This window comes from Lissotriton helveticus, chromosome 9, assembly GCF_964261635.1.
Source record: "Lissotriton helveticus chromosome 9, aLisHel1.1, whole genome shotgun sequence".
Classification (NCBI taxonomy): domain Eukaryota; kingdom Metazoa; phylum Chordata; class Amphibia; order Caudata; family Salamandridae; genus Lissotriton; species Lissotriton helveticus.
The window spans coordinates 794,392,960-794,406,614 of record NC_136070.1 but is presented as its reverse complement, the minus strand read 5'-3'; the positions used below and the strand labels follow the sequence as shown (position 1 = coordinate 794,406,614).

At 47.1% G+C, this 13,655-nt stretch overlaps 1 pseudogene; it reads right to left on the bottom strand.

The window, feature by feature from the left end:
• Positions 1-7,660: 7,660 nt before the first annotated feature.
• On the bottom strand, positions 7,661-12,747 carry LOC144783285 (uncharacterized; annotated as a pseudogene).
• Between the last annotated feature and the right edge of the window lie 908 nt (positions 12,748-13,655).

The following is a 13,655-nucleotide window of genomic DNA, read 5'->3' as shown; positions in this document are numbered from 1 at the left end:
AATGCACAGGTTCTCTCATTGATGGACAGCACCGACATACACTTTTAGACACACCTCCCGCCACAAGTTCTAGAATTGCGAACTTTAGAGCTGGGGAGCTACGTTCGAATGTCGGCATCAGCTCAACATCCTGGGATTCCAGGCAAATCGCTTTGTCTCCCCGTGCCTACCACAAATGAATGTGTTCTTCTGTAATGTAAATTGTGCTCATGCCATGTTGTCGAGTTCGCGCTATATAATATTGCAAGGAAAAATAAAGTAGGGAAACTGGAGTTCACACACTACTGAACACGCACTCTTAAGTGCATCAGCAGTGCACTGTGAATCGGAGCGTTTCACAGGCCTGTCACAGATAAGAAATGCTATCAAAACGAAATCCTACAAAACAATATACTACTGGCCGGCAGCAATTCATACCCGGACAATGTCGGGACGGGCTGCTAGTCCTGTATATAGACGTAATCAGCTTGCGGGGGGAATCGTTTTTGATAACATGCGTCAGCTCGAGAACTTCCGATGGCTCCTCCATGCTGTCACCCAATTGTGCTCTAAGCGCCCTACGCACTCTATGAAATTGAAATCTGGTCAGCAGGAAAGGTTCTTCCATGCCGCCCACCACCTGCTCCAGCATGCAGGCTACGCCATCGCGGAACAGATCACCGGCCACCCCTACTTTAAGGTCACGTAATGCTTGTACGACACCCCGTTCGCTGCAGGGTCCTATCCATCTCATCCACTCTAGAGGCATGACCGGAGAGTAGAACAATGCACCCGCTTGATTCTGTAATAGGCAAAGCCATGCGCGATGAGTGGTATTCAATTAATCTAAAATGCCCGTTCTACAATCCACAGGCTCCATAATAGCAGCTAGCAGAGGGATAGGATCAGGAACTAGTTGTAAATACGGGACGTCTGCGTCTCCGAGAATCCAAGCATGCAACTGCGATCCTTGGGCCGCCCTATAGTATAATTCGAAGTCGGGCGCACCTAGTCCTCCCAGCCTATATGGCAGCACGAGCACTCCTCACTTCACCCTAGCCTGCCTTCCTCCCCACACCAGCTTTAACATCAATTGCCTCAGTTTATGAAAGAATATGCGTGGCAGTGCCAGCAGGATATTCGTGAAAAAAAACAAGAGTCTGGGCAGCACCACCATTTTCATAATAGAGATACGCCCCATCAGGGACAATGGTAGACGGCACCACAGGTCGACCTCGTCTTCTAATCGGGAAATGGCCGTGCAATAGTTTTCTCTAAAGACTATATCCGCATCAGTATGTAGGCGCACACCCAAATATCGCACAGAGTCCGTGGTCCACAATAGTGGATATTCCATGTCAGTTTGAGGCATATTTCCTAGCAGCACAACTACAATGGCTCTCTCATTGGACGGCATAGCGCCATATGGGAGAAACATCCTCTGAGGTAGGGCACATACCCCTACCAGCAATCCGGCACCTGCTACTACCCAGCACCAGACCCATGCCCACAAATCCACTACAGGTGTCAATAGCCCGTACATGTATGGTGAGGATACATCGGATGTCTGGGGAGAGACCCCTGTATTCTCTGCTGCTCCTATTGATAGGGCTCCCTAGAAATGAGAAATAATGCACGGCTCAGACCCTACGAGTGTGGACTGAACACTCGTGGACCGAGCTGGAATCCCTCTTCGAGGACGACAAATCCGTCCCTATAATCAACTAGTGGAGGAGTATGACCTCCCCCCAGGATCATTTCTACTGCACAGGCATATCATAGGCAGCAGCCGTCCGTTCTGGGAATTGACTGAGGGGGTACCACCGACATACCCAGTAATACACACAATACTACATATGGGTGTGGGCAGACACCTAATCACATGGCTATATAAAGCCATCTCGGAACTTATAATTAAGCCACTAACCCCACTTAGGCAGACATGGGTAGAGGATATAGGTCGACCACTACATGACAAGGAGTGGGAGCAAGCAATAGAATGCCCCAAAAAAGTGACCAGAAATGCAGATTTAAAAACATACAATTTAACATTCTGCACAGGGCATATCTAACGCCGAAGAGTCCCCGATGCCAGGCCAGAGGCGGATTTCAGGCAAATGTTCTGGGGCTGCCCCACAAAACAACCTAGGGCTACATAAATGAGGCAATCCGAGAAACGACGGGCATTGCAGATGTGAACACATGGAAAGCTTGCGCACTGGGTGTATTCAGGAGTCTGAAAACAGACAAGGTGCAGATTCTCTTCATGTCCCTCTCTATACTTCTGGCTAAGAGAGGAATAGCTATGCACTGGCGAGCCCCGGAGGGACCCCCTGTGAAGGCCTGGGTGGGAGCAGTGAAAAAGTGGGGCACAGCCGAGGAGGAAGTGATAAGGGACAAAGAAGTGAAAGGGACACGCAAACGTCACATCTCCATGGAATGGGAACAACTTCTACACCAATTGAAACAGCAGATCACACTGGAAGAACCACCTGTTACATCCCAATCCCAGACGGCTCATACAACCCTGACTAGGCCGGAAGAAAGACACTATGAGTTAGATCGGTCACACACCAGGAATTCCATACTACAGTCGACACAACCGCAAGGGTCCCAGGATACTCCAGTAGAAGCAACCACAGCCACCCCACACACCCAAGTATAGTCCGCCAACTTTACATGAACAGTCAAGCAGAGGACGCCCGCCTGCACATACGCCCACCGACTCCCAACAATCATCCCAGTTAAACAACAAAATTGATAGCGAAGGAAACAAACCGGTAGTTATGAAACCGGTACAAGCATGAAGGGAGCGCAACTCCAAACACGAGAAACCATACCACAACCTCATTAATTGAGCGGAGAGGCATAGCTCCTTAATTAGGGGTACATTATCCCAGTTACACTACGGCAAGCATATGGACGACGCAGAGACAATGAGTATGTAACAAATGTAATGCAATAAAGATAAATGTCAACTATGTAAAAAAAGGCAAAATGCCCCAAAAATATGTTATAAAACAAAATAGGCCATAATTATTTATCATGCTATTACAATTGTAGAACTAGTACAGAGTTGTCCTTTACAAAATCGAAAGAGTACTAACCCATTGTACAACACTAACCTGGATGGACAAACCTAAAACAAGGGGGAAGGTGTGAGAAGTTGGCCTGGTATATGCTGACCACTAATTATAGTGGGCACCTTGTACCAGTCCAAACAACCCTAATTGATAATTAGGTTAAAGACAACCTTTATTGAAAGCTATCCTAGTAGTAGCTATGGAGAACAGCCTTCAGGCTAAGTCTGGAAGGAATGTAAAGCAGCTTGTTTTACTAGATCAGAACCTCCTGAATGACCAAGTGAAAGGAGAACCACACAAGAGATATATAAAATATATGTATTTATTACTAAACACTCTCTCCTAACCTCTTTATGAGATTAGAGCACAAAGTACACAATATTAAATCACTAGAATGACAGTAAATAGCACAATACACAGTGCGCTCCTGGGGGAGACCTGACCATATTCTAAGAAAGTGGTATAAAGACCACAACTTGACTAGACACAGTGCCTAGAGCACGTAGAATTACTGGGACCCCAGGGAACCACCCAAAGTAGTGACACAGGGGACCAACGGAGGATGGGTGCAGTGTGAGAACACAGACGCGAGCTCCGTACAACTCTATGGGAAAGTCGCGGCTGGAAGTTTAAAGATTAAGGACACTTTGGAGCGGACTTTGAGCAAACCCTTTCAAACATGGAAGGTTCTAAGGCCAGCACCCTCGTGAGTACCAGAGTACCAGTGTTACCTATCCCAGAGGAGCCGGGTACGTAGGTGTCAACTGATGTTGGGAATCTTCGGTATTTTCAATGGCGTGATGCGGAAAAGTGTTGCTGCGGGGAAGATGAGAAGTGTCCGGTGGAATCCAAGCCTAGAGTCGAGGTGAGAAGACCCTGAAAGCAGAGGGGACAAAGTCCGGGTCACTTCAGGGTGACCAGGGGCATGATAGACGAATGCCCATCGATGTCGGGTGCTTCAGGTGAGATGACGCGATGCTTGAGTCTGCAGCCACGGGAACCAGGAGACGTCGACGATAACCAAAGTCCAGAGGTGAGCTGTCCCATGAAGGATGTCGAGTGCTGGAGGGTCAGTGTCCGGATGGAACACGAACCTTGGCAACTGCAACCCACAGTCAGAGGAAAAAAGCTTTAGTGAGGACCAGCAAGGCCCTGGGGACTCTCCAAGCAATTGAGAGTCAGGGAATGTCTGGAGCAACCAGGAAAGCCCACTGAAAAGTCCAAGTTACCTTCACAAGGACCCACAGGCCAACGGACCAGGGATCGCGAAGGACCTCGAGCTGAATCACAAAATACCAGCCCACGGAACCCTCATGGAGCGTAGGCCGGAAATCTTCATTGCAATTAATGCTCGGGGTCAAGACTAAAGTAGCCCAAAGCATAGCCTCAGGGATCACCGAAAAGCATATGCTGCTGCAAAAGTACACGGTGCACAGGGGTTCGGGTTGCACAGTCCCCAAGAGGGATACGGGCCTCAGAATTGCTGAGAGCGCAGATCAACCTCAGAGACCTCTGGAACCCACCTCCTGTGTTGCAGAAATCTTTGGAGTCCTCAGGAGCTTAGGAGATGCAAACCGGTCAGATGCATTTAGGTGCCTGCCTTGTAGGGGAGTGACTCCTTTACTCCAAGGGAGATTCTTCAGTCATCCAGCGAAGTGTAGATCGTCTAAGTACTTGGTTTCTGTAGCAGAGTTTAGTACAGGTAAAATCTAAAGTCCTGTAGTTAGGGGTTCCTACTTTATACCCAAGGAAGGGGTGGGACAAACTCTGGGGACCCACCTATGGGAGAGTCAGGACAGAGGGGTGGCTACACCCATGTCCTTTGTCCAGTTTCGCACCAGAGCAGGAGCAAATGGCTCCTGCAACCGGTTTGAGCTGGACTATGCACAGGGACACCAAATGTGCCCCCAGTGCAGACTTCAATGCCCTCTCAGAGTGCACCCACCCAGCCCCAATACACTAAAGCCTGTCTGGGAGGTGGTCACACCTCCCTGTGACAGGAAGCATATTGTCAAGCCTTACCCTGCTCGCGCTTGGATCAGCAGCAGGAGGGCAGACTCCTGTCTGTGGCTGGCAGCATCCATTTTGTGATACCCAGGTCGAGAAAGCTGGTACTGGGTGTACGGGTGTATCGCATATGTCCCTTTAGGAGCGTAGAATCATACCTTCCCACCAGTTACTGGCGGGGAGGTATGATTCCAAGGTGTTTGACACGAAACACAACATGTCTCCAAGCAGCCGTTTTAAAGTTAGCATTTACTGTGAGGTTATAATGCACTTAAGTATATATGGTTGGCTGCGTCACAAACAACCCCGGAGAATAGGTTCTGAAGGCTGCAGAGGGACTCTGCTCATGCATGGGCACCCTCTCACATAAAACCCAGCACCCTGCCATCAGGATTGATAAGGCCTGCCATAGGGATGACTGATAGGTTTATTTGTTCAGTGATATAGGATAGATATAGTGAACCTATATCTAAGTAAGGGGTGCATGCACCACCTTACACAGGCTGCAGTAGTAGACCTGTGGTGTCAGTTTGAATTGTCTCTCAGGGGTGGCATAATACATGCTGCAGCCCCTGGGAGACCTCTGAGGTACCTATGCCCTGGGTACATAGTATACCATAACCTAGGTAAGTATAAGGGTACCCACAAATCCAATCTGGAGTGTGCCTAAAGTACATGCACTCAATTTAGAGGAGAAAGCAGCTTGACTGGGGTCCTGGATAGCAGGATCCCAGTCAGTCTAAGTCGAAAACAATGAAACATCAGCAAAAAGTGGGGGTAACTATAAGAAGCAGAAGGGAAGTGTGCGATTCCATGATATATGTTCAAAAACACAATTAAAAGACTGGAAATATCCAGTTTCTGTAATATATGTTAAAAATTGCAATAGTAAAGCTAAAAGTCAACACACACAAGATAATGCTTTCCAGAGTGCATTAATAAAATAAGTCTTACTAGAGACAGTACAAATATTTGGGTCTAATAAGAAATCAGTGGTATTTGAAAGGCATGGACAAGGAATACAAATTATCATAAAATATGGTGCATACTCAAGGGACACAAATGTCACAATAGGCTCCCACTCACTCAGATTAGGAAGATGACCTTCTAGACGGTATTCCTCATTATTCTCCATGCAGCGTGGATATATGAAAATACTGGCCCATAGAATTTCAGAGTGTACGCAAAGACATAACAACAAAGCTGCATTGCAGTGCCTTATGATGTGCTTGATGAATAACAATCTGAGATACTATTTTCTGACTTGTAAGGACTTTGTGCAAAGTAGCATAAAGTGGAGGAGGAACTCGTCCTTACCTTGTGTGCAGTAGCTCACTATTGCTTTGCTAGTTTTTGGAGAAGCTTTATACTAGCAGGATGCCCAGTCTGAGTTTAATGAAGTGACCTTTTCAAAGTCGGGAAGTGGCTACCCTTATTGATCGATACGAACTGTGTCATCAGTGAGCCTCCCTCTTCGGCTCTCATACAAGCTCAGAACTTGTGCATAAGTAGCTGCAGGGTTGAGGGTGTCATTACCTCTGGGTTGTTTGTTGGAGGAAAATGTGTTAAACAAAAACGAAGAAACAAGTTGATAAAGCAATATAGGTTTAATGCATCATAACAGCTGGGGAAATCCAAAGAGATAGGAATCTGATGGCCAAAGTACAGCTCAAAACAGAGGTATTTATACTTAAAAACACAACAGAAAAGGTTACGAGTTGATTATTTGTGAAAACAACATACAAGATAATATCAACAGATGTAGAAACAAAAGTGCATGTATGTGGGCCATGTGGGCCTCGCATTGCATGATTAATGGAACCCTCTCTGGGGGCTTCTGTTCTCGGAATGTAAGCAATGTTAAAGATATATTTATCTGACTGCACAGTATGTGGTTATACCTTGCTCAATGCTGATTGGGCCAAGCTATCTGACCTTTTACATGTGGTTTCCCTCACCTATCAGCCTTGCTGATAAGAGTGATATGTGGTTTTGCGGCAGAAGCAGGCATTTGCATCATTATTTCCTAAGACAGGATGTGCACCTGGTAGTCCATCCCATGTATGTGGTTGATCAAGGGGTGTATGTAACAGCAGCACATCTAGAAAGGGAACAAGCCCTAATGTGATTGGTACATCTCAGCTGGTCTTTCCAGATGGGGATGGTGGTGATCTATTTCTGTGCCGTGTGCTAATCACTGATGTTCTTTCCGGATTCCTTCGCCTGGAGGGAGATATGATCACATTTTCATGCAGCAGCTCAACTAACTAACCACAAGAAATGTCCTGACCTTTAATGTGTGATGTGACCTGTCTTATTTTTGCTGAACACTTTGTGTTCCATCAAGTCTCTACTTTTGTGCACGGGCCTGACATTACTTACAGGGGCCTAAAACTATCTCTAACCTGAAAAGTCCTCACAGGGGCTGGGTTTGGGGTCTCACATTTTTGTGCGTTTCTACTGTATACATCCCTTTCTTCCCTGTATCATTCTCCCCTCTAGTTGATTCTTCAACTTCCTCTTCTAACCTCCCTTCTTCTAAGGGGATCCCCTCATACTTACTACTCTTTCCCCTGACATCCTTAGCGCTTTTACCTAACCATAAATGCTCCTCCCATTTTAGCTGTCATCCTATCGCAGCATGCTATTACCACCTGTAAAATAAGACACGTCAAGAGCAACACAACAACTAGAGGAAGCAAGGGTTTGAACAACCCTGACATCCAGGATGTCGCCCTTTCAAACCAGCCCTCGAACCACTCATCAGGAGCCCCACCCCCCTCGACCATTTTCTTGTGTAGGTCATGCAATGTCTGAATGGCCTCAGTCAATGTTCCATTGTCCTCATCGTTGGTTGGCATATATGTGCAGCAGACCGACCCAATCGTGGTGCACACATGCCCCTAGGTAGCCGTCATTAAGTCCAGCAAGTATCTGTGCTGCATTACCATCAGTCTAATGGCGCATAGTTCTTTGATCATGTTAAATCCGTCTTCTGTTGCATTTATTGCCTTCATGAGCTCCCACAGTGTGATCTGCAGCAAGTGGGCAGTTGCTTTCTCCTGAATCCACTGTAAGATACTACAGAAGAATAGTTGGGCATCGTTAAACAGTCTATGTTCTTACCAGCCATTGAGCTTGTGATAGTATGGACTAAGCACCATCCACCTGCTGTATGTGGGATCGACACTCAGCTTTCCATTCAGCTTTCTCAAGCTGAGAATTACCCTCCTCCCTATCAAAGGACATCCGTTAAAGCCGTCCTCGGTTTTTACGCTAGGACTGCTAATCACAGCACCCTGCAGCTCCCCTGGAGTACTCCCTCGCCTTGCCGGAACGCAATCCTCGCTCACATTGAGCTTCTACGTGCTTCCTCTCGGCTCCAAGGCAGTGTATTAATCAGGCTTGTATAATACCCGTCCTGATGATGATCCTAGTATTAATGGATCGAAACGTCGTCGACTTGTTTAAACAGTTTGTACGTTAAACCAATGTGTTAAAACAAGTGCAATAACTTTATTTGAAAGCTTGCCCTGATCATCTGTATTGGCCATAAGCTAATTTTGTTTTGCCTGAAATGTGTTTGTCCTATTGTAATTATTTTGTGTTTGTGTAGGACGCAGGACTGTGTTCCACTCTATCACTGTGCGTTTGATCTTTAGTAATTGTTTTGATTCATTAAATTAAATGTCCGGCTGGACATCACTAATATAGCACTGATTCTACCAGTGCCACAGGCTATGCCCTGGGTCACCAGGACGGTGTTTTCTGGCCTGGCGCACGGCCCTACGTCACGTGAGGTGGGACCGGAACCTCACTCGACAGAAGCCACTTTGGCATGGGTCCTGGACGCAGGAGGTCTCGTCCCTGCAGGGGTTCTGACGATGGGACCTCATTGGAGTTTCAGTGCTCGGAGATGTTTGGGTGGGGGACCACTGTCGGATGCCCACAAGACTTACCTTTGCTTGTGAAGTGATTCCGCAGAGACGACAAGAGCCACCGCCCCTGTACCCACCTGGCCCGTGCGGAGAGTGGCACCCAGCAGGGATGAGATGGAACCAGGGAAGGGAGCCAGAAAAGGAACGGAGAGGCTCTGTTGGTAGTGGAACTTGGGTAGGGTCCTTGGTACCAACTGGGGAAACAAGAAAGACCCAATTAGGAAAAGACCACACCTCCCGCTTCCAGGGTAGACCTCTGAACACATACGGAATGGATTTCTTATACACAAACTCACCAGGGCTTATGTAGGCCTTTGAACCAAGGTGATCATGGATGCTCCGATGAAGAAAAGAAAACTAAGGCAAGCGTTCCTGCGCGAACACAGCCAAGTCATAAATAGCGCCCCAGCGCTATATCACTGTATTCCACGTAGCGCTCCTGCGTGGCGAGTACAAACCAAGTATAGCGCTCCAGGCGCGGCAAGTGAAAACAAGGTATAGCGCGCTCCAGGCGCGGCAAGTATGAACCAAGAATTGCGCTCCTGCGCGGCAAGTACAAACAAAGTATAGCGCTCCCAGCAGGGCAAGTGAAAACAAGGTATGGCGCTCCAAGCGCGGAAAGCACAAACAAAGTACAGCACTCCAAGCGCGGCAAGGAGAAGCAATGAATAGCCCTCCAGGCGCGGTTACGTTCCGCGGCTGCAAGCGCTCATGCGGGCTCAGTACCCGAAACTGGAGAGGTCTCCCAGCGTTCACCTGCAGGAATTAGTAGCGTCCCAGCACGATGTAGGCGTAAGTAGTCTCCCTGGTGTTGGCTCCGATGATACCAGGCGTGTCCAGGAACAAAGAAGAATCCAAAGCGCAGAGCCGGCGGGAAACGCAGCGTTTAAGCGTTTCCCCCGGAAGCGCTTCGGAGAAGGAAGGCGGGTCAGAGAAGACTAGACCGGGACTCGACTTCCGCCTGGAAGTGAGGATCCCGATCCCTGCATGTGTCTAGCGGCCACCCGGGAACGGCAAAACGCCGCAACATGACAACCACATCCGCTCCTTTGCAGACCTGCAGCAACGCCACGCCCTTCCTCACTCCCAACTCTATAGATACCTGCAACTTAGACACACCCTCTATACGCATGTCTCACCTCCTGTTTCCCTTCCAGGGTTCAGCCCGCTGGAGGCTCAGATGATGATGGGCAACCTAGGACAAGGGGGAGTGTCCCGCATATACCGGTCCCTGGTAAACAATGGTCCTGCTTCCCTAGATCGGCTCAGGGCTCAGTGGGAGGGTTGGCTGGGCCCCCTAGAAGAGGCGGATTGGAGGGATGCCCTCATGGCGCCCAAAACCCTGACCACATCCTCCAAGTTGCGCCTGGTCCAACTGTATTATCTTCATGCGGCATACCTCACCCCGGCACGTCTATTTCAGGGCCGGTTGAAACCTTCTCCAGCACGCACACGATGTGCCTTTGCCCCTGCCGATTTTTATCACATGGTATGGTGCTGTCCGGTGCTGGTGCCGTTTTGGAAGTGGGTGGAGCTTGAGCTTACGCAGGCCCTGGGGTTGTTCCCCATGATCCAATGCGTATGTTGTTGGGGGTGTTTGATGGCTTGGATGGCTCTTGGACGGACAAGCGCCTTTTGGGGACAGCGGTGGCGGTGGCCAAAAGAGACATAGCAGCGCACTGGTGTACCGGCCAAGGCGCCTACTGTGCAGAGATGGAGGAGGGGAGTGGACTGGTCTGGGGTCCAGGAGGAAGCCCTATTCGAAGCCCGGGGATGTCCTGACTTATTCAGCAAAGTGTGGGGTAAATGGTTTAATATGATGCCACCATGATTATCTGCCTTTCTTTTATTCCAGGTATCACTGTAATTAATGTATGGACTGCTGTGCTATACCCTGATGGACCGCCCCTCTCCTTGTCGGCAATTAGTCCTGACATGTTTTTTCCCAATAATTATTGAACTGCAACCAATGAATTTTTCCTGTTGTTATAAACCCAATAAAGTTGATTATCAAAAAAATATATATAGCACTGATTCTAGTTTATATTTATTATCACTTTAATGTTTTTTTGAAGGACCTCCTGTTCTCTATAACTAACTGATACCCAAGGTCCTTCCTACCTTGCGGGTTCCCTTGTTTGAATTAAAATATGCAATGCCACAATGGCCTCATTCAATGTTCCATTGTCCGCATCGTTGGTTGGCATATATGTGCAGCAGGCCGTCCCAATCGTCGTGCACACATGCCCCTAGGTAGCCATTATTAAGTCCAGCAAGTATCTGAGCTGCATTACCATCAGTCTAATGGCGCATAGTTCTTTGATCGTGTTGAATCCGTCTTCTGTTGCATTTATTGCCTTCATGAGCTCCCACTGTGTGATCTGCAGCCAGTGGGCAGTTGCTTTCTCCTGAATCCACGGTGAGATACTCCAGAAGAATAGTTTGGCATCGTTAATCAGTCTATGTTCTTGCAGAACCTCTTCCCAAACTGCTGTGCAAAAGTTCTGCATTTGTTTTCCTCACGTGGTGATGCAACATGGTCATTGGAAGGCTCATGGGATGGTCATCTAGCATTGCAATGTCCACTCCTGATATCACCAGTGACGGGGTGTGTAGAATCACAATTGAGCAGAGGGCTTTCCAGTTAGGGGTGTAGTTTCATGTGGAGCTGGGCCCCACGTTGCCAATAGTGATCCATGATGCATGTTGGTGTTGTCAACGGTGGAGTTGAGGTTTAGGTTACTTCCCACCTTTACTGTCCCATTTCCATTGAAACAGAGAGAAAGCTGTGTTCATGTCATTGCTACTTTAGAGTGGGTGTTACTTCCTGTCCATGTATATCTTGGTATGTTTGCATCCCATATTTGTTGACATTGTCCTATTATCTTATCAAATCTTAGGGGCTGCTTGTCTTGGTCCCATTCCATAAGGCTATTGCTCTACATGTGAACTTGGCCCGGTATGCCATTTGTCATGGGAAAATAATAATCCTGTGATGTTGAGAACTGGCCTGCCTGCGCAATCAGGAGCAGGGTCTTACCTGAATAGTTACTACATTCAGAAGATTGGTCAGATCTTCCTAAGATGCCCGAGGGTAATCCCAGTCTGCAAACGTTTTTTGTATGCCCTGCTTTCTTAGTTCTTGATATCTCCTTCATTATCTCTGGTTTTTCTGTCACTACTTGTAGGACTTCAGGGGTGGTGTCAAATCCAGTTGTGTTAACTCGGGCAGTCGCGGAGCTAACATGTGTTGGTTGAAGCTATGCTTTTATTCTACATAAAAAGAGGTGCAAGAGACAGTGTGTAATGTTTGGGGATGCCGCTTTAAGGTGAAGCAATGTATCTACTCCATCCGCATTGGGGATGAGGGAGCATACATAACAGCTGGTGTTGGAAATGGATGTGCCTACACAATGCATGTCGGTAACACATATGTTCCAACAATGCAGTGTGGAGAGTGTGATGGTCATTATTATTATTAGCAGTTCTGCACATGCGTATAATAGTTGATGTAGGATAAAAGAAATAGAAATAAATTAGGACTAAAAGCATCCTTATTAGTGCACCAAGGAGAAAAGACGAAGCTGAAGTACATAACTCCAAAGAAGTATTGTCTCTTGTTGGATAAGTAGAAGGTGGCTTTACTCTGGTTGGTTCTCCTGTTCTCGCCCCTCTTTTTCGTGTCTGAAGGGATGGATGGAAAAGTCAGCCCCAGGCAAATGGCTGTAAGATGATTCCATGGTTTGTGGCCGTGTACTTTGACCGCTGGAGCTGTGCTGTCAGTTACTGGGAAAGGTCAGTTAAGATTACTGGGGCTGATTCACAGAACTAATCTGAGATAAAATCCTAAACGTACTACTGATGGAGCAAAGTGGAGAAACAAAATTTTGTGTACCCCTTGTGAAGTCACACTTCCATAACCATAATATGAACTAATGGAATGGTGTGGATAACTAATCAATTTAGAATAGAAATTGCACACACAAAGATACATGTGGGAATTAATTTTGCTTATGTGTTGCAATCATAATTAACTAATTGTGTGATTGTGTCATGTTGTAAACTAATAGGCAGCTTTAAAATAATAAAACGCAGCATAAATGTGCTTTTGTTTACGTATTTGTGGCAGAAACCCGGAGGATAAGTGAGTATATGATGCTTAAATGTTGCTTATTTGCTAGGTAACTACTAATAGGGAAAACCTTAGTAAGGGGGAGGTAAACAGGAAGGCTACATTTCTTTAATTAACGTCTATTTTGTGTTTGTTTCTATGATAGTTCCCATTCTGGCCCGTGAGGCCTACTAGAAAATGGCTGCCTTAGTAAACTGCGAAAGAAAGATGAACTGAGCATGAGCAGCCCCAGCCCGAGTCTGAATGCGAGCTGACTGTGCCGGAATGAAGTTAGTTAAAGGACAGGTTGTCCTGGAAGTATAGATGGCTGCCAAGTGATGAGCGCAATGGTTCTGAACGTGTGAATATCCTGCAAAGTTGCCAGTCGAGGAACTCGACTAGGCCGGACTCGCAAAAACAAAGGACCTTTTTGATAATTGACTGACGGAAGGAAATGCATAATGTGATGATGAGGTGATGCTCATCCACCCCCAAATTGTCCAATCAGAACTCGAATTTATGGTAAAAGTTACTCTT